This window comes from Lycorma delicatula, chromosome 8 (assembly GCF_047948215.1).
Source record: "Lycorma delicatula isolate Av1 chromosome 8, ASM4794821v1, whole genome shotgun sequence".
NCBI lineage: Eukaryota > Metazoa > Arthropoda > Insecta > Hemiptera > Fulgoridae > Lycorma > Lycorma delicatula.
In genome coordinates, this window is record NC_134462.1 from 123,644,691 (window position 1) to 123,666,749 (window position 22,059).

Sequence of the window (22,059 nt, forward strand, 5' to 3'; positions counted from 1 at the left end):
AAGGCAAAACAGAGATGGCTAAATGAATGTACGCAATACCGTAAACTTATTTATCTTGACTGCGTATGTGAGAATAAAGAAACGCACGTGCAACATATATGGATACAGCTGTGTGTATGTCTCCTTGTGCTTCTATGAGTTTATGGAATTTTGACTGAGGGGATCTTAATGGCTGATAAAAGTAACATCGTTTTTCCGTGTCAATTTCTAGTCGTTTGGTTTGACGTAATTTATTAAATTTTCAGTAAAAAAATAAAATTTAATAACGAGAAAATGTAACGTCAGTTGGATTTGTTGAAAGGTTTAAGAAATTTGATTTTTATTAAAAACAAAACAGAGTAAAACGTGGCAGAAAATGAACTATTATTCTACTTTTAAAATCAAAATAAAATTCTTTTCAATGTTGTACTGTAGGATTATATATTTCTTCATCTAACGGTGTTGCATATGTACGAGGGTAGGTTTATGAGGTTTTGAAGTATTTTTGAGTGGAATTTCTTGGAAGCATTTCAGTGTTCTTGTCACTTGATGTACCTAAGCGCTGCGTCTTAATGCGTGTGTTCAGATCGGTTTATGGGTTATTTTATCTAGTAGTATTTTATTATTCAGCGATCATTTTTATTAATTTTTTTTTAACAGCCATTAAATGTTTTGATAACTATAGTTTACATACTTTATATATCGTTAAATTCTTTGTGTTTTGTTTTATGTTGTAGATGATATACGCGGATAATGGTCCGGATAATGGTGAAATTATAGAGTGATATTTTGTGATCCGATATAAAGTTAATAAATAAATTAAATTGATAAACAGAAATATTAAAAAAAGGAAGTAAAAAAAAGTAAGTATTAATTATAAAAGTAAGTATAGTGACCTAATATGCTGGGACATTTTATATTATATAATAATTAATGTAAGCAAGATCGTATTTAGTTACCATTTTCAGCTTATAAATTTATTCCAGACAAGTTGTATGTATCGTTATAATTAGCTTTATTTACATCATATTCTCCTATGTTTTATTAATAAATTACACTATTTGATGCATGTCCTTTTTATTATCTTAAGAGTAATCCATATTATTTTTATATACTGTTAAAATTTACTTTACTAAAAATTTATGAATGAAAAATATTATAAAATAAACTGACGTTTTTATACAAGTAATAATATATTTTATAAAAAAAGTTTATTAAAGTCTTTTTGTTTTCTATTATGTTTAGCATAATCCTTATACAGGTGTAAAAGGTCACGCAGCCTTATGGTTGAAAATGAGTAAGTTAAAGTAGCCCCGCAAAAGAAGTCAGGAGATCGAGGGAGCCACAACCCCTTCGAAGTCACTTGTCCGTAGAAACGCTGATGCAAAAAAGTCTTAGTGCTGTTGGCTATATCAGCCGTAGCATTGTCCTGAAACCACATGTACTCTAGCCGGTCTGCAGGTATATTGTTAACAAATCGTTCCACCATCTGTATGTATCGCTCGCTATTCACTGTGACGTGAAAAAATCTCATGAAGATTCGCCTACGTGACCGTTCACTTTTTAACCGTGCAGAGGGGACTCGTACAGCTGATGTGGATTTTCCGTTTACCAAGTGTGAATTCTATGCATTCACGTACCCATCAAGGTGAAACCGTGCCTCATTGAACCAAAACTAATCATCGAGTCCTTCTCCATTTGGCATTACAGGTGACATAAACTACTGACAGAACCCTACACGTTTTCCATTGTCTGCAAGCAACAATTCGTGAACATCTCAATTCCCTCTTGAGGGGAAGAAAACACTCCATGTAGCGTGTCTGGTCGCTACATGGATCAGAAGGGGTGGTCCCTTCTGATCCGACTAAAAAATTCGTGAACAACATGAATTCTGTACGGATGCGCGATACGACTGCGCGATACCGTGGGGGCACTACCGACCAGACTAGCATGGTAGCCGTCGCACAGATTTCTCGGGACTAACAGAATAAGCAACTTGCATCAATAAACTTTTCTGGTGTTAACAGTTTCGTTCGGCCACTTTCGGCTGCACCTACTTTTTCTTTTCCTGTTTAGCCTCCGGTAACTACCGTTTAGATAATACTTAGATAATACCGTTTAGATAATACTCCGTTTAGGACGAATGAGGATGATATGTATGAGTGTAAATGAAGTGTAGTCTTGTACAGTCTCAGTTCGACCATTCCTGAGATGTGTGGTTAAATGAAACCCAACCACCAAAGAACACCGGTATCCACGATCTAGTATTCAAATCCGTGTAAAAATAACTGGCTTTACTAGGACTTGAACGCTGGAACTCTCGCCTTCCAAATCAGCTGATTTGGTTAGACGCGTTCACCACTAGACCAACCCGGTGGGTCTCGGCTGCACCTACTACATTTCCTTACTCTTCTAACTTGTACTGCCGTTTGATGGATAACTTATTTGGTGTATTCACACCACATCTTTCTGTGAAGGCATTCTGGATCTGGGCATAACTGGCACATCTAATGTGTTGGGAGACAATTAATATTCTCTGCTGCATTGTGTAACCCATTTTTCCTCAATTAAAGCTGTAACAAAGGAAGGAAACATTCTTTCATAAGGTGCGTTACTTTCTGAACACCTGTATATTGTTGCTGAATGGCTTCGACGGCATGTGGCACTTACTAACCTTATGGTAGTCCTGAAAAGGGCCGTTTTTGTCGTCGATTGGCTTCGACAGCTCGTTGTAATTACTAACCTTATGGTAAGCCCGAGAACGTACGTTAATTCAACTCTCTACAAAATTAAATTTGTTGAACTCCAAGTAATATGAGTGAGGTCTTATAAATTTTCTTTATTTTTAGTATTTGTATATTTGTCAAAAGGTAATTTAAAACGAATCGAGTGATGATGAAAAGTGGAGAGGTAAATAAATTTAACGTGTTTTATCGTCCAAGTTCATCGATTCTAGCTTTTTGTAAAATATTTCCCCCCCAGAATAATTAATTTTTCTGTAATTAATTGCAGAAAATACCGGTTTTAATAATTGAAAAAAAAATAAATATATATATTTTAAGTTTTTATTCTTTGTAACTGTGTGTGTGCGCGCGCACACGTGTCCGTGTTTATAAATTATAAGGTGAGGAACCAAAACATTGTTTATGTTGTTAATATTGTTTTTTAATTACAACATTACTTCAATTATCTGAAAGATACTCCAGGGTTAGTTAAATTATGTCATAAAAGGTTGCCATTTACCGTTTTGCTCGTGTCTCATTTCTCATTTTTAATAAAAATATTTACAATGACTAAGTAATATTGTTTACAGTCGCAAAGAACGGTTAATCTTGTTTTGTTTTTATATTTAAAATTTAAATAACAACTGTTTATCTCTTTAATGTAATATTTTGTTTCGTAAATTATTTTTTGACTAAATGACCGGAGGTGTATGTTTTATGTATAGATCAAATAGTAGTTGAATAAACATTCAACAGTATGCTTATACTTCTTTTTGTGCTCTAGGGTTAGAGTATGTTTGTTATATAAAATATGATGCAACGAAGAATATTAGTTGAATTTTCTGACTCTCTATGTTATGACATTGTTTTAATTGTATATTTTGTTATTGCTCGTTATAAATTATCATTGGATGGATGGATCATTAATTATTCAATAGTATATTTCTGTATCTTATTTATTTTTAATTTTTATTTTTTAACCACTTGAGACCATCTGAGGATCACGTTTCTATAATTCTTGATTTTTTCTTTTTCCAAAATATTCTCGTTCTGATTCTTTGTTGTACTTTCCTTTCGACCATTTTCTTTCGGGTTTAGATTGTTTTTCGTTTTCTGGAAACCTTCTTTTATGAATTAACTAAATTCTAAATTCTTCTCTATCTTCTATTTTATCTTTCGTGATTCCTAAACTTCTGAGATCGTTATCGGTTTCTGTGATCATTTAGGTTTGATATTTCTTTTGTAAAAATAGTTGAATAGATCAATTTTAAATTGTTTTAGTATCTTAAATAACGATTCTGAATTGAATCGTATGCTTTACGAAGTGTACAAAATCCTGATCATTTCAGGTTACTAATTTTGAAAATAATTTAATAAATTTTAAGATTAAAAATTTGTTCTGCACTACTTGGCCTAAAATCATTTTGATATTTTCCGAACTCTATTTCTACTGTTTCCTGTATTCTATCTACAGATATTCAAATGTGACGCAACCTTACGAGAAAATGAGTAGTTACAATAATTGTTGAAAGCGGCCTCCATTATGCAATTCACTTAATTGAGTTCGACGTTGCATGCTCTTAAATACATATCGTAACGTATTTTAAGGAATTGCAGCGACAATTTCGCTCTGAAATTTGGGAACGGTGTGAGGATGAGTTTTGTAAGCAGCATCCTTGCTGCTACAAAACTTGCTTTTTCTTGTGATGGTATTCCCACAAGAAAAAGTCAGGAGTAGATAAATCCTTGGGATTGTGACCGAGGAGGCCATAACTTCTTCGAAATAACTTGCCTATGAAAAAACTGAGAAATTCATAGTATTTTTTATTGTATGAGCCGCATTTTATGTGAATGCATTCTGGGTCTGGGCATAACTAGCACATCTAATGCATTGGGAGACTACGAATATTCTCTGCTTCGTTGTATAACCCATTTTTTTGTCAATTAAACCTGCTGCAAAAGAAGGAAACATTTTTCCGTAAGGTTGCGTTACTTTTTGAACAATCTGTAGTAGAGCTATGGATAATATTTTATACGTTACAAATAGGAGATATTTGCCTCTATAATATTTAAATCGGTCTTGTCCACCTTTTTATGTAGTGAATGATTAATTAATTTTAACAATCCTTGGAAGTTTTTTCAGTCTCTATCTGTTTGAATAACAACTCTAATTTTTCTGCAAATTCCTCGTTCAATTTTTCTGCGACTATACTACCTTCTCCACTAGTTTTATTTTTAAGTTACTTTACTGTATTTTATTTATTAATGGTTTTCTTTTTTTAGTTAATATGGAAGTCCATGTTTATTAAACAAAATATAATAAATATTTGTATTTGTTATGTTTTATTATTAATTAAAATTGCTCTAAATATTATTTTAATTATTTAATTGCAAATAATTATACTATTTTTTTAAATAAATATTTTAATTACTTGTAACGAAAAGGAGAATAAATCTCGAATTTATTTTACGATATAATCTTACCGAAAAATAAAAATAAATTTATATTTCTTAATTCTATTTTTCTTATACTGGTACTTCTTGTAACTTAAGAATATTTTTAACAGACAGTTATTGTTTTTAAAAAATCTGATGTGGACAGCACAAGACTTCCTTCTACGCCTATTAAATTACATATTTTTTTTTACACCTTTTTTGTTATTATTGAATTATTATTTATTGTAAAACTTTTTTACAATCAGAGATTAATAATTATTAATAAATCAATATATTTAAATTTAAAAAAAAAAGTTGATGAAGTCGGATTTGAACCGATGTGCCTTCCTTTTGTAAGATCGAAGTATCTCATTAATTTTACGTTTATTTTGCTATAACTCTCGAACCGATGAAAATAAGTACCACTTGTGATATATCGTTAAAAAGCTCTCAATGAGGGCTTATTAATATAGTTAAGAAAAAGTCCAAAATCCACCTTTTTTATTTTAGGCTGTTTTAGATACTCCAGTCGATCGTAGTCAAAAGAGGAGGGGGACATATCTAGATGTTACAACAGTGCTTAATCCAAAATTTCAACATCCTACGACTAATCATTTTTGAGTTACGCGAGTAAATACGTATGTACAGACGTCACGCCGTTGAAATCTGAAAACCGAAAGTTTTCGCGATTACCATACTTCTTTGTACGATACAAGAAAGTAAAAATAATTGACCTATAGAATGGTATGACGTAGGCAGTAAGTGGTTGATTATTAAAAGGAAGAAGGCAAACCTTACGGAAAATGATTTAAGGCTTTTACTATAATACTATAATACATTAAAGTTCAGATCCAAATAAAATTTTAAGAGATATATTGTGAGAAAGTCTTTACTTTTTTGATCTGGAAAATTCCTACGTTTCTTTTTTTTAATAAAATGTAGCCTTTGCCCGCGATGAGATTTTTATACGCCCTCACTATATTACACACTTACTAAGCCCAATAACCGAATCGGCGTCGCGTGTATATAAGACAATATAATTGTGCAAGCTCAGTGTCAGCAAATATCAATCAAGGTCATACAGTGACACACTTGCTACTTAGCACGTAGGAATATTCTCGCTTCTGATAAATTTGGTAGATGTTACTGTATTCTGAATGCTACGTATTTTGAGTGTTATTATTATTTACGTATTATTAGTAACCATATCACGCAAGATAGTCGCGCTTTTCACTATTAAATACGTATCGTACTGGCTAAACGGATTTTATAAATACCCATCATGAATAATAGTAAAAGAAAAAAAATTATTGTTTTAATGTTGACTGGAAGAACAATTTTGTTTTATTGACTTAAAAGGCAAATGTATCTGTTTATTGTGTAATAATAGTGTGACGCCCCCAATAACATTTGAATTTATTTTGCACCCTTACTGACAAAAATGTTGCCAACCTCTACGAGTAGATAATTGGTCTAAATTTGTTCTGCTTTCGGTAAAGTATTTGCAGGGTGCAATTTATGATCAATATACGTTTTATAGGCGCGCGCGCGCGCACACACAGACACACAAACAAACCGTCTTTCTCAATCTCACACTTTCTCTCCCTTTCTTACTGTCACCCTCTCACTTACTCTTCCCTCTTGATTCTTTACAATCACTATTCCTATTTCATTCTTTCTCACTCCGTTACTTTGCTGTTTTCCTATCCACGAGATGAAATACTGGTAGGGTTGTTTGGAAAGCAACAGTTAATATTATGAAAATGAAATGCTACGAAAAGTTAAATAAATATATTGGAACACAGCTCTATCTTATATATAATAAATTTCTTCTTTACTTGTTTACATCTTATCTCTTATGTTCTTCTTCTTACTTAGCTCCTGCTACTTATTTTCATTCCTACCAAACTTGTTGTGTATTTTCTCATAACTTTGCATCTTATTTTGTGGTACAGTACTTAAGTTATTACAGTTCAACTTATATTCCGCTCATACTCTTGAACCGGTTTACTTGTTTCCTTTTGCTTTTTTCTTTAAAACTTCCTCAAATTTCTCCTCCTTACTATTTGCAATATTATAATATCTAATTTCTTATGTACTCAACTCGGGTGCGCGAATCCGTTCATTAAAACGCACGTCACGAAATTTTAGATTTTAAAATCTTTTAGATTTTACTATAATTGGTGAACTGCAGATGCCAAATCTAGAGTAATGACCGACATCAAGGAGGCATGGTGAGCTTAAGGCATACACATTTGATTCCGGCGGTGATCCTGTTTGATGTAAAAAACGCGTTCAACACTATAAGGTTGGACACGATATTCCGAGCATTGAAGAATCGTGAAGTCAGTCCATACATAAGAAGGATAATCCAGTGTTACCTTGATGAAATATCGGCGCAGGCAATTTCCGTCGCGGGAGAGGTTCGGGTCAGGATGAGTTATGGTGTTCCACAGGGTTCAGTGTTGGGGCCGACACTGTGGAATATCGCGAATACCAAAGTGCTGTCCGTTGGGGCAGACCTTACCGGGTTCGCCGACGACTTGACACTCGAGAAAATTTTGTAATGATTAGTTCAGTAGTTTCGCGGTTATCGGGAATAGACGTTGTCTTTTTTATACAGTAATAACAATTATTTTTATACATATTGTTATCTATGACTGTTGCTAAGTAACTGTACTGATTATATAATGCGATCAAATACAAACTGTACTTTTTTTTAAGGATGATCTTAAGACATTATAAAGCTTATGATCTTTACGTTTAGCTTTTTCGTGCATCTTTCTCCTGATAACAACTAAATTACTAATCTAAGTTAATTCGGTTTCCGGGTTTAATTTTTTTTTTAGAATTACGTTGTCACTTCATTTTTGGAAAGTAAGAATATGCCGTAAGGAAAATTAAATTTTTTGTTAATATTAAATCTGCATTAAAACCTTGGTTTCATTTGAAGAACCACGGTGTTTGAATACTTCAACGGAAAGATCCGGCTTTTTCTATATTTACATCTGAGAAATATATTCTTCTTGTTAAATTTAATCTTTTTATTATAGGGAAATGTAGTAGCACTATATACGTCATTTACTACTATCAAGAGGATGGTAATGGTGCAGATGATTGAACTTAACGAGTAGGTAGGCAATTGTGGTGTTGTAATCAGAGTTTAGCGGGAAGCACATGACCTGGTAAATCCAGTCAGAGATGAGTATGGGTATTGTGTGATGCACTACCCAAGGTGATAAATGAGTCCGCACTCGCGTGTAAATACATTTCTTTTTTTATGTTTTGAGTGTTAAATCCTTACACAGACAAAAAAAATTAGAAATTTTTTACTTCAAGCAAAACTGACGAACGGCACTAACTTGTGCTAAATCTTCAGATTTTTTATATTTCTTTTATGAAAAAAAAAAGCCTAATAATTGTAACATTTGCGGTTCTATTTTTTCTGGTAATCGGGGGCTTAGATTAATAATATATTATACATTTGACATCTCGAAACTCGTAAATCTATTAAATTATTTTAATATATCTCCGACTTAAACATTTTGAAAAAAGTTGTAAGAAAAAATATGCTGCATTATAGTTGAACTGTACAAAAGTTTTGTAACTTACTCAAATAGCAAAAACAAATTTTATTAGTAGTACACGTAATAACCGAACAACAAAAATTGGTTGTGAGGAAAAATCGACTAATGTAAGAAAAATGAATCTCTTTCCTGGTATAATATAAAAAAGGTGTTAAAGAATCGCATGACTTACCCGTCTATTATGATAAAAATAAAAAGACTCTCATAAAGCGATAATAATAAACAACTCACAGTAATAATTAGAATAATGACAATAATAAACAAACAAATAATGATATTAGTAATTACAACCGCAACAACAACAACAACAATAATAGTAATAATAATGATAATAATATTAAACAAATAAATAATATTTACAAAAAAGTAGTGATTACATACAAAACAGAATTTAAAGTAATCGTCAGGATTTATTCACAGGTAGATAAATAATGAAAACCCGAATTCAGCCCCGTTGATAAATGAATGACATTAGCATCACCGCTAGTCTAATCGTTAATTACTTGTGAATTCATCTTAACTGCGTCGAATTCGCATAACTCCTCTACCGTAGGACTCTCATCTCGCAGACTGACATCATAATATCTCGCTTAGTGATTTCGCAGTACTCATTTCAACTGGTCTTTCCCGGAGTATTTATACTCCTATCTTCTTTACCTGCCGACCGGACCCAACTCGAAGTGTGAGAATGTCGACCGCCCTCACATTTTCCCATGAAATTTCAAACCTTGGCCCTGTATGTCTTCTTATGGAAGAACATCTGTTTAGGTATGTCTGCGGGCAGTATTACAAAAGAAGATTGTTAAACGGACCTGTTAACTTTATTAAAAGGGTTTCTTTTAGCCTCTTTCTGGATTCCTTCCCATTATTATATTTTCTACTACTTTCTTCTTAATTGGTAGGAATCATTTACTTAGGTCCGTTATACCGGTCTTATTACAATATATATTTTAGAGGTGAGGAATAAATTTAAAAAAAGATTTCTAAAAATGTTGCTAACAAATTTATTTAAGTAAATTTTTCTCTAAATCTGAGTAAGAACGGTTAAAATAAGAAAAAGAAAATTTTCAAAAAATCTTTTTTATATTTTAGGTTCAGGGTCTTATAATTTATAAAAAAATTTAGACATTTCTTTATATATGAAGAACCAGTTTTCAAAAGATTTCTGAAAAATATTTAAACCGAAGGGAGATAGAGCAAAAGAACAAAAATGTTTTTTCTGTGGGCGTTCAATGAAGTGTCGTTATTATTGCCCGGACACAACATTACTATAGAGAACAACTTAACTATACAACTCCAAACTTAAAAATTAACTAACATTAATATAAAACAAATAAAATCAATAATGCGTACGCGTAATGATATAACGAAAAATATTCCTCACACGTTATATCATAGGTGTAAAGTACATAACACATATAGTTCAATTTTAACAGTTGGTGGTTGATATTTTGACAAAAAAATCTTTTGGATTATTTTTATAAAGAATGATTTCAAATTGCACAACAATCTCTCGGAAGATGATTCTATAGCTAAGAATAAGAAAAAGAGTTCATATAAACATAGATCAGAAAACGGTTCGTTTGCGAGTTTCGGGTTGCGAAACATTTAACCCTGCTTTTTGCTCCCTCTGTGTAATTAAATTCCGCTAAAATTCTTGGGATAAAAATCGAGTGGTAAGTTTGATGATTTCTTATGGTTGATGTAAGGAATTGAATAAAAGTGGTCCCAGTCCACTATATCACTTTTAAGAAAAACGGGGTAAAACAAGAAAACGTTTTTTTCGGAAAATGCACTTTATTAGATTTGGGATAAAATATTTTTTTTCATTTATCAATAAAGAATGAAAAATTTCTAGTTAAAATTGTAGAGAATCTAATTCTGAAAAAATGATATACTTCTTTTAAAATTTAACTCAAATTTGAGAAGTTCAACTTTAAAAACAAAACGTACAAATTTTATAAGAAAAGTGATACAGTTTTAACCAGAACAATTTTCATTAATGTTTGAACAACATAATGCAAATGAAAACAAATAGAAAACTTATCAGTGACAAAAAATGAATAAAGATAAATTTAAAAAAAATAAAAACCATAAAGTTTTTGGTTTTTTTCTGAAAATATTACTTCAAAGCAGTTGCTCAATGTGGCCGCCATACTGTTCAACGCATAGTTCAGTTCGGCGAATCCATGCTAGCCGGGCACGTCAAAAATATCATCATTATTATTCCTAATAGTAGCCTCCAGCTTTTGTAATTCGAAGTTTCAATTCTTCATGTCTGCCAATATGAGCGAAATAGACTAACGACTTCATCCTTTCTTTTTCCTGTTTAGCCTCCGGCAACTACCGTTCAGATAATACTTCAGAGGATGAATGAGGATGATATGTATGAGTTTAAATGAAGTGTTAGTCTTGTACATTCTCAGTTCGACCGTTCCTGAGATGTGTGGTTAATTGAAACCCAACCACAAAGAACACTGGTATCCACGATCTAGTATTCAAATCCGTGTAAAAATATCTGGCTTTACTAGGACTTGAACGCTGTAACTCTTGACTTCCAAATCAGCTGATTTGGGAAGACGCGTTAACCACTAGACCAACCCGGTGGGGTTTAACGACTTCATCCTACCTCAAAGGAAAAAGCCCGCTGGTTTCAGATCGGACTATCGAGGTGGTCATTTTACTGCTCCGTTTCGACCGATACATTGCTTATTAAATGTGTTATTTAAATGATTCATCACATAGCAACAGTACTGAGCAGGTGCACCGTCATTGAAAAACTACTTCTGTACAGTATCTGCAAGTGGAATATCTTCCAAGAATTTCGCTAGGTATATTTGCAAAAAATGCAAGTACCTTTTCTGCTGAGCATTGGGGGTAAGAAACAAAGGGCTATGAGATTATTACTATGAAGATCATATCACACATTAAATGAAAAATTGCGTTGGAAATGATTCAGTAATTAGAATATTTTTTAGGAATAGAGATGATGTTTACGTTTTTTAATTAAACACTGACAGAATTTCATCCGTTTATCAAAATCTGGTGGTAATACCAGTAATTCTTGTACACGTGTGTTATATGGAATGAGTGTAATTGTTGCTCCCGTAACATTCGCCACACAATTGATTGCGAAACATGAAAGCGAAGACAACCTTCTCGTGCTTGAGGTGGTAAATATTCAATTTTGCATGTATAGCGTTGACATTTGTCACAAAACATTCACGACCAGCATCGAATCGTTGTGGTTTAAACATACCCGTTTCTCGAACTCGCCTCTCCAAAGCCTCAAATGTTTTACGATCCGATACTCTTTGGCCTGCATTCACGCACAAGAGCCGATTTATTTTTATTTACTTTACCATTAATTATTATATGTCCGTCAGCTCTCCAAATGAAAACAAATTTGTAATTTGTATCACCCATTGTGAGCGACTGATCAAACAATAACACAAACAACGCTAAAATGAATATTCAAATGCAAGACATAAACGCAATTGTTGATCAGCTGTTATTGCTCTTATAAAGTGTATTTTCCGACAAAATAATTTTGTCTTTTACCCCGTTTTTCTTAAAATCTAATTAAGATAGAGGTCTGGTAGCACTTTTATTCAATTTCTTAGATCAAAAACCTTAAGGAAACATCAGATTTACCCTTTGATTTGTACCCCAAGAATTTTAGTGCGATTTAATTTCATATTGGAAGCAGAAAGCAGGGTTAAATATTTCGCGAGCCGAAGCTTGCTAACGAACCGTTTTGTGACCTACGTTTGTATGAAATTTTTTCTTCTTTTTGACTATAGAATCATCTGCCAAGGGATTGCCGTGCAATTTGGAATCGCTCTGTATGGATTGTACGTAACAAATTTACTTTAATAATTTTTCTCTAAAATGGTTCTGAAGAATATCGAAATTGATTTTTTCGATATCTTCCGCTCGTGAACGAATATTGAAAAGAGATTAAAATGATTATTATCCCGTTTAAAAAAATATTTGAGCCAAATATGAAGAAAAATCCGTCTGGAGGTATTAGGCCAAAAGCAGTACGCCATACATACCTACATGCAAACATATATATGTTTTTTTTTTTTTTTTTGGTGTAGGTGATTAGTTGGACCCTAAAACGTAAAGATTTGCAAAAAACCCGATACCCCATTTTTGACACATTCTTGCCCTAGAGAATTAATCAACCGATTTTTCAAGAAGCGAAACCTGTTAGATCGGTTTATAGATTTAATTATTATGGTATTTTTTCCTGGATTAATTATGTGAGTAGAGAAACACCACTTTTCTTTTATTAAAAGTGACTATAATTTGCGTTATTCCCTGAGTTAAAGGCGGCTAATGTTGTACAGAAGGCGACGCAATACCACGGTACAATGATTCTTAAAAATTTAGTATCGTTTCCTATTGTTTTGGGTAAAATCGCTTCCTATTTTAATTTCTGGTATAAGCAATATGAGATTTGCGACAATCATATGTTAAGGGTCATCAGAAGATGGAAAAGAGGTCTTTATAAGGATTAAGATTGTGTTTAAAGGAAATTGGCTCTATAAAATACTCAACATTTCAGCTAAAAGTAGAAGAAAATGGGGACGCGTAAGATGCAACGGTCCTTAATCTTATGATGATGTAAAAACGAAAGAAAATGACTCATAAATACTGTTCTTCAAAATTGTAATTTTATTCTAGTATTAATATTATATGCTCATTAAATATTTTAGCTAATTCATCTGAAATCCTGTAGAGATAATCTTCTGTTAGCGCTAATATTGTGGTATTCATTTTTTTACTGGGAGGTGTAAAAATTTAATTTGATCGGCTTATCTATGTTCACAACATTTTTATCGCAAGCAATTTGATTTTACACGAGGGCAAACGGTTGCTATTTTAGTATAAGTATAAAAACTACAACTTTGTATAAGCAAGTTATATTTTATAACGCTTGACTTACGTGTTCAATTTTAAAATGTGATTTTATTAATAGGCTAAGTACTAATAAATTTTAATATTGAAAATAATTTAAAAATATATTTAATTAAATTGGGTGAACAATTCGTATTTATTAATTAAAAGAAAAAAAAATCGTTAATTTTTTACGAATAGTTAATTAGTTGTTAATAGTTGAACTTTATTTTTTTTTTGCCGAAGCATTTTTTTTACATACGTTCAACTGTGTACGACAAGTCGTTTTTATTTGTCCGCCTGGAAGGCGTTTATTATTTAAGTTACGTATCTATTACGTCAACCGTTAGGCTAGTATTTTCTAAATTTTTTTGCTTTATTCCCTTTCATCTAACATTTTTCATTTAAGCGGCTTTCAGTTCTTCGTGAAAGGAATATATTAGAACAAAACTTGAAGGCTAACTTGTAATCTATCATTAACTTTGATGGTTATTAATGAAAATTGATTTTATCCAATAAAGACTACGGTTACGTGATTCTTATTTATTAAAGTAAATAAAATTATATAGTATTTACCACTATTTACCACAACTAGAGGGATACTCGTTTTACCCTTAAAAATACAATTTGAATGATATCCTATATTTGTTTGTCATCATCATTGTTAAGTATTAAGTTATTATAGAGGTAATACAGCTGGCATAGCTATCATATCATTCTGATAAGAGTATCTTAAAAAAAAAATTCTTGTGAATTTTTTTCGGAAAATTTGTGATATCGTGTCTTAAATTGAAAAGTATGTTTGAAAACCATATAAAAAATTCATTTCATGTTTTTATTTGTATTAATGTTCCCGTATAAAGCGTAAAAACTTATGAAATATTTTTAAACTCATGTTCGATTTTATATAGAGTTCTGGGACCTGTTTTATTCAATTTTTCATGTCAAAACTCATAAGAAAACATCGTCATCAAGTTTACCCCTCTTATATAACGACTTAAAAATTTCATTATGACCTTATTTCACCGGGGGAACTGAAATCTGGGCGAAATTTTTCGCTAGCTGTAACTTGATAAATTGTTTTCGGGCATATATTGGTATATATATATATATATATCCCGCGAAGAAACGGAGAAACTTGTAGGACATGATCTTCTGGTGAAAATAATGATAAAGGTTCATATGAAAATAACTGGAAACATTTTCTTTTCGAGTTACGGCTAGCGAAAAGATTTCGCCCAGATTTCAGCTCTTCTATTAAAAAGTCGCCCTAATATAATTTTCGGGGTCCAATTAAGTAGTAAAGTTGGTGATTTCTTATGTAATTTGAGCCGGGAAATAGCATAAAACAATTCGCTTCGCAGAACGTTAACTCAAGTAGTTTTTAAGATATCCGACGTTAAACACAAAATTCGGTGTGGAAAAACAAGTTTTATTTTTAGGTTTGCAGTGACTAAGTTATGTGAAAATTTAATAATAAAACATGCAAAAAAAATTCTATTATTTTTTCATTATGAGTAAAATTGAATTAACCTTATCAACGTTGTCTAGAAGCGTTAAAACGCTGGCACAATCTGTTGGCCGCAAATTTTGAACCTTCTGCAGGCGGAAAGGATAAACATTTTCTTTCCGTTGGATGCGTCACACTTTGTTTTTTGGCAAACCAGTGCGATATGAAATTCGCCTTGTACCAGTTCCTGCGCTACGCTTTCTTTCTTTTTCTTTTTTTTCTTTTTCCTGTTTAGCCTCCGGTAACTACCGTTTAGATAATACTTAAGACGATGAATGAGGATGATATGTATGAGTGTAAATGAAGTGTAGTCTTGTACATTCTCAGTTCGACCGTTCCTGAGATGTGTGGTTAATTAAAACCCAACCACCAAAGAACACCGGTATCCACGATCTATTATTCAAATCCGTATAAAAATAACTTAACTGACTTTACTAGGACTTGAACGCTGGAACTCTTGTCTTCCAGATCAGCCGATTTGGGATTTGGGAAGACGCGTTCACCACTAGACCAACCCGGTCCTGCGCTACGCTGAATATGTTGAAGCACACGATGCCAATCATTAACAGGATGATTTACTTGGCGTTCAACAGAAAACGAAACCTTGGAAATAACCCTTCCGTTCGTAAATGGTGGTACACAGACGAATGTTTATTAGGTAAAGAAACAATAATACGGTTTGTGTCTATTCTTCGTCTGTTTTCTTCAATAAAGAATAGATTTTTAGAAGTTTTTATTTACATATTATTAGATTTATTTACATTACTTTTCTCAGAATTAAATTCTCTACCATTTTTATTACTAAATCTTTGGCATTTATTAGTCATTTAAGTAACTGTTGTATTAAAACCTAAAAAAACCTAATTTTTCGATAACGAATTTTGTGTTTTTCGTCCGATATCTTAAAAAACTACTAGGGTTAAAGTTCTGGGAGCTGTTTTATCCCCCAGCTCAAATTACATAAAATATCACCAATATAAGTACTAAATTTGGGTTTCAAAAATTACAGTAGACTTTTTTATTAGAAGACCAAGATCCGGTTGAAATCTTTCGCTAGCCGTAACTCGTAAAAAGCGTCTCCAACCTATTTTTATATGAACGTTTTTCATTATATTCACAAGTAGAACATATCCTGAAAGTTTCTCCGTTTCTTAGTGGGACACTGTATATTGGGGGTGAAAATAGTTCTCAAATGTAATTTTTTGTTATAATTGATTTAGCGCATTTATTCATTATATTTCAATACTTCAATTTAAAACCTTTTACGTAATATAGAGTCTAAGTGGAAGTATTTTGGGTACAATTTGCGAGCGGCACTTAAAATCATGTGAATTTTGTTGGGCTAGGATATAACATATGCCGGCCTCGGTGACGCGAGTGGTAGCGTCTCGGCCTTTCATCCGGAGGTGCCGGGTTCGAATCCCGGTCAGGCATGGCACTTTCACACGCTACATTTTATCATTCATCTCATCCTCTGAAGCAATACCTAACGATGGTCCCGGATGTATAAAAAATGTTATGTGAAGACCTCACATGACTTCCTTGTACGCTTTTTAAATTACATATATACTTTTTTTTAAATCAAAAGTATATCATTTTTTTTTGCTTGTTGATATCGCCACATTAGCTTGAAGATTGTGCGTGGGATATGGAAATGTAGCGTATGAAAACTGCCGTGCCTGACCGGGGTTCGAACCCGGGACTTCCTGATAAAAGGCCGAGACGTTACCACTCACTCCACGGAGGCCGGCGGGTTATTTCATTAATAACTTTTGATATTTTTTCATGTTTTTTTATTTTTATTTTTATTATTGAATTATTATTTATTGTAAACATTTTTTTACAATCAGAGATATTAATATATTTAAAATATAAAATATAAGTTAAAAAAAAGGAGATGAAGTCTGATATGAACCGACGATGTACATGCTCTTGTAAGATTCAAATATTTCATTAATTAAAGTTTTATTTGGCTGTAACTCTGGAACCAGTGAAAATAAGCGATGATAAATCGTTGAAATGCTCTCGATGAGAATTTATTACTGCAGTCCTAAATAAAAAATTTCAACATCCTACGGCTAGTCGTTTTTGAATTATGCGACATACATACGTACGTATAGATGTCACTCCGAAACTAGTCAAAATGGATTCAGGGATGGTCAATGTGAGTATTTCCGTTGAAATCCAAAAACCGAAATTTTTCGCTATCACAATATTTCAAACTACACTGATTATGCTTTGTTAATATTTTTTAATTCTGCAGGTTTCAGAACCAAAATAATAAAAAATATCCAAAAAGGGATTCATTAATTGTCTTTTAAATTTATACTCTTCTTTTGTTGCGTCATTTGACACTCAGGCGTGTAGTATGAGCTACAAGTAGACAAGTCCTTGTTGGCGATTAAGGATGGAAAAAAGGATAAAAATCTGTTTTGTACTATCGTATAATTTTTTTTAATTTTTGTTGATTTTTAAGTGGAAGTAAAAATCTCGTTTGCATTAATTTTTATTACACGCTTTTCTATTATTAAGTTAAAATACTAAAACTTAATAACTTAGTGAACTGTTTTTATAATAGATAGAAGAAAAAGTTATTTTAATTAACGTGATACCGTATACTTCATTTTAAAGTTGTAAATATAATTTTCGCATAGTATAATGAAACCTATTCCGATTTACGGGTCAACGAATAGTAATTTGTTAAAATAAATTTTGCAAATTTATTGATTTTGTTTATTTATTCACCTGTTTTAATTACCATATTTCTCATTACAGAACGTTGAAACTGAATAAAATTGTTTTTATCTTGAAACCGCAATTTGAATTAAACATGATCTGTACAGCTCGACCTTTTGTAATGATTATTTTCATTATCTGTTTATCTAAGAGTGCGTATTTTTTATAGAGTTAAACATTTTAAAGTATACAAGACTAAAAAATTATCTATTTATGTAAAATAGATAGTTTTTGATTTAATTATTTAGAGAGGCGTATTTTCATAAGGTAATAAAAATCTATTTCATTTTGATCTTTTTGTTATTGTTAATTATTTTTTCTTTTTTCTCAAATATCAAAGTTTTTTTTTTATTAAATTTTTTTACTGTGCATATTTGTTTGAATATTAAAAGTTAGCGTAAAACCAATACTACAACGTATCCACGTCATTTTCTATATATATATATATATATATATATATATATATATATTATATTATATTATGTCTATCGAAAAAGAACGTAAATTTATTCATAGGATATACAAAAATAATGCACGCAAAATTGTGATAAAGTTTAAAATGTATAAATTTATTAAAAAAACGTATAAAATGTATATAAAAAACGTTACAGGGGACCTGAGACCTGATATGACATACAAACTGTTCCCGAAGTCGGTATAACCGTTACATGTAACGGGCATCTGGTGCCTAGTGTACTTAAAAAATGAGTGAGGCAGTTTCTGTCGCCTTCTTCATGAGATAAACATCCGTGGTACATCAGTACGCTTAGCCCGCGGAAGTACGGATAATATACAGCCGTATAAGTACCAAATTTTCTCTGATTACCACAACGACGTTCAATAAGTAACTCTACGCTACTGCATTGAACATTATTATTTTCAGAGCAAGAAACTCAAATACTTCCTGTACCTCAGGTATTTTATTATCGTCAAAGCTGGAAACACATTAGGGTAAAACTAATCTTCTGTTCATAAAAAAAATTCATTAGTTTTACGTATTGCTTCTGTTCATTCAATAAGATAATAACGTTATTACCCGTTCGTTTACAGTATAAATTCTTCACTTTATATCCGTGAATAATGACCTAGGAACAATAAAAATAATAATAATAATAATGAATAATAAATAATGAATAATGAATAATGAATAATGAATAATGAATAATGAATAATGAATAATGAATAATGAATAATGAATAATGAATAATGAATAATGAATAATGAATAATGAATAATGAATAATGAATAATGAATAATAAAAACTCGTGAAAAACTAGGAACATACAATTTGAAAGAAATGGCATTAAAAAATTATATATCAATGTGTAAATCCCCTACAGATACTTTCGGGCTAAATAATCTCAGGGAAAATCTTATGATCTTGCGTAGTAATAATTCATTTGGTATTGATATAATTTAATAAAAACTGATAGTACCACGGTCACGGAGGGTAGGAGCGTTCGGCGGGTACACTTACTTATTAAGAACGTTGATGCCCTTACCTCAGAGAAGGATTTGGTGCGTGAGATGCGCACGACTGTTGGTGATTCAGTTACCATCGATGTCTTCTCCCTGAGGGCATCATATGGCGAAACAAAAGCGGCAACGGTGGCGGTCCCTCCTCTGCTGACGACAGAATTATTGAAGGTCGGCCAAATTAGAGTCGGATGGGTGTCTTGTCGGGTGTCTAGGAGATCCGACGAAGAACGTTGCTATTGATGTTGGGGTATAGGGCGTCGGGCGGGACCTACGGCGATCCTAACAGAAGGGGGCGATGTTTCAATTGTAGGGCTGAGAAGCATTTTCGTAAGGACCGTCCAGCGGAGGTTAAGTGGTCGCACTGCAATGTCCGAGGGCACGCTCTTGGGGGCCGTGTCTGCAGGGTCGGCACCCAGAAATGAATCCTATCGTATTCACTCTTGGGATGAATTTAGGGTTGGGGCAGCCACGTCCAGCAGAGGTGGGCCGCTTAGGTGTCTCGCTCTCGATGATTGGGCGGGCACTCCCTTGTGTCTTAGGATTTTGGGGTGCTAAAGTAAGACTGGTAGTAAATATGGGTAGTATTGTTTGTATATTTTTAACATCGTGTTGGTATTGTTTTGAAACAATATAATAAATGTTTATTTTCCTTACCGGTTGAAGGCGTGTGTAATAATACAATGTAAAAAAAATCGAAATAAAGCGGTCTTACAGAGAATAAGAGTGATGGGAAATTTATAGTACAATCTTGTAAAGAGACGAACCAGGTTGAAGGGTCATGTATAAAGATATCCATGTTCAGTTAATTTGATGATAGAGGTATAAGTAGAAATTAAAAATTGTAGAGGTAAACGAATTGCAGTAGTTAAGAAAGATTATTTAGAATGCACGATAAGTAAATATGTTGAAGTTAAAAGATTAGAACAGAAGATAAAGAAATGGAGAATAGTATCAAACCAGACAAATAACTGATCATTAAAAAAAATTATTTAATTTCTATTTATCATTATTATTCTCAAGCATAAGTTTAATGAACACAATGTGTCCAAGGGACAAATATCATGAACGGCTAAATATTCGCTGACCGCAACGGGGAACGCAAGTGATCAATTAGTGCGGGCGAAGCCGCGACAGTAATTCTAGATAGGGGATTGTAATACATTTTTCCCTTATTTTTATTAGGTTTTTGTTTATCAGTTTATATTGGATTATTTGAATTCATTAATAAGATGAACTGGTCTGATAAAAATTGTTCAATTTTCTTATCTTTCTTTCTTTGTTTTTCTTTATTTTAGCGTTGGGCAACAGTTCGTAGTTTATTTATATATTCCGTTTTAAATAAACATTTTTACTTACTGTTTTTTCAGGATTTAATGAAAATCTAAAAACAGTATTCTTGATTAAATAATTTTCATTGTAAATAAGTACTTTGCTATTAAAAAAATATTGTGAGCGAAGCCGCGAAGGGGAAACGTAAATATATATATTTATAACATTGTCTTAGTTTTTTGTATGATTTTAATTAATACATGTAAAACACACCTCACCTTAAGGCATTAGAGTCTTCGGTCAAAAGTATTTTTTTCTGAGAGTAGTGATTTTCACTGTAATCAGTTTTTGTAATGAGGTGAAGTTACTTATGGTCAGGAATATTTGTTACTCTTTGATCCAGTATGATGATTTGTAATAGTGTATTCGATTTAATGAAGAAATATTATAATCCCCAGATTTCTTAATATATTTGGCGTGATATATATTTATTCTTGAGAATGCGTATGGTATTTTTGGAATGAATTATGGCTCCAGTTTGATTAGATTGAACGGTTAAAATTATATCGTAAAGGAAAGAAAAAAATTAATTATTTATTTATAAATTTCTATTTTCTAATGAAATAGTTCTTTTCAAATACTTATTTGATGACCCATTTCATAAGTTTCAAACAATTTATTTTTAATCATTTTGTTTTGAAGAAATCTTTACCAGTCACAATTTTATTATATTAAAATTTATACATTAGTATTGTTATTCGCGCAAATAAGATAAATCATTTAATATCTGTTTTATAAAGATTGTTGTAACCGTGTTACAGGAGCACACATTTTGTTAGACTTGTCCGTCACATAATATTACCCTCCTCCTGGTACAATCGAGTAAAAAATAGATTAAATAGTTTTGATTTGATTAAAGTTTTGTTTTCTTTTGATATGGCAAGCGACTTTTTACATCTGACAGTTTAGGAAGATCATAAGTGGTTTGTAGTTTAAAAAGTTTCAGGAATTCTCTGATAGAATGTTAACGACTACACTTAGGTTAAAAAAAAAAAAAACTAAATTCTGTATAGAACTGAAATTTCTTAGCCAAGGTTATTCTCAACCGCCTCTTTATCTTTTTCTTACTTTATCGTATATTCGTTTTTTATACCCCCCTATCTGTATGAACTCTACAAAATTCTTCAAAAACACTAATACTTCTCTCTTCGGCCAAATAGGATGTAAAAACCTGGATTGTGATCTAAAGATCAGAAAGACGCTCCATCAATTTTTTTTCTTCCCCTTTTTTTAGATTACGTTACGAAGAGAAAAGTTGAAGCTCACCCTACTTTATCAAAGTTTCCGGCTTGAGAAGTTTTGGTGGTCTGACGGTGTTCCAAGCACAGCTTTATCGTATATCACTTCTTACCTCTTCGATTTTCTTCTTTTCCTG

At 32.1% G+C, this 22,059-nt stretch overlaps 1 long non-coding RNA gene across 1 annotated transcript in view; it reads left to right on the forward strand.

The window, feature by feature from the left end:
- Window positions 1-747: 747 nt before the first annotated feature.
- Window positions 748-22,059, forward strand: part of LOC142329085 (uncharacterized) — a 203,979-nt gene continuing 182,667 nt past the window's right edge. The window contains exon 1 of the long non-coding RNA XR_012757422.1: window positions 748-842. This is a non-coding gene — a long non-coding RNA (uncharacterized LOC142329085). The remainder of the gene's footprint in view (window positions 843-22,059) is intronic.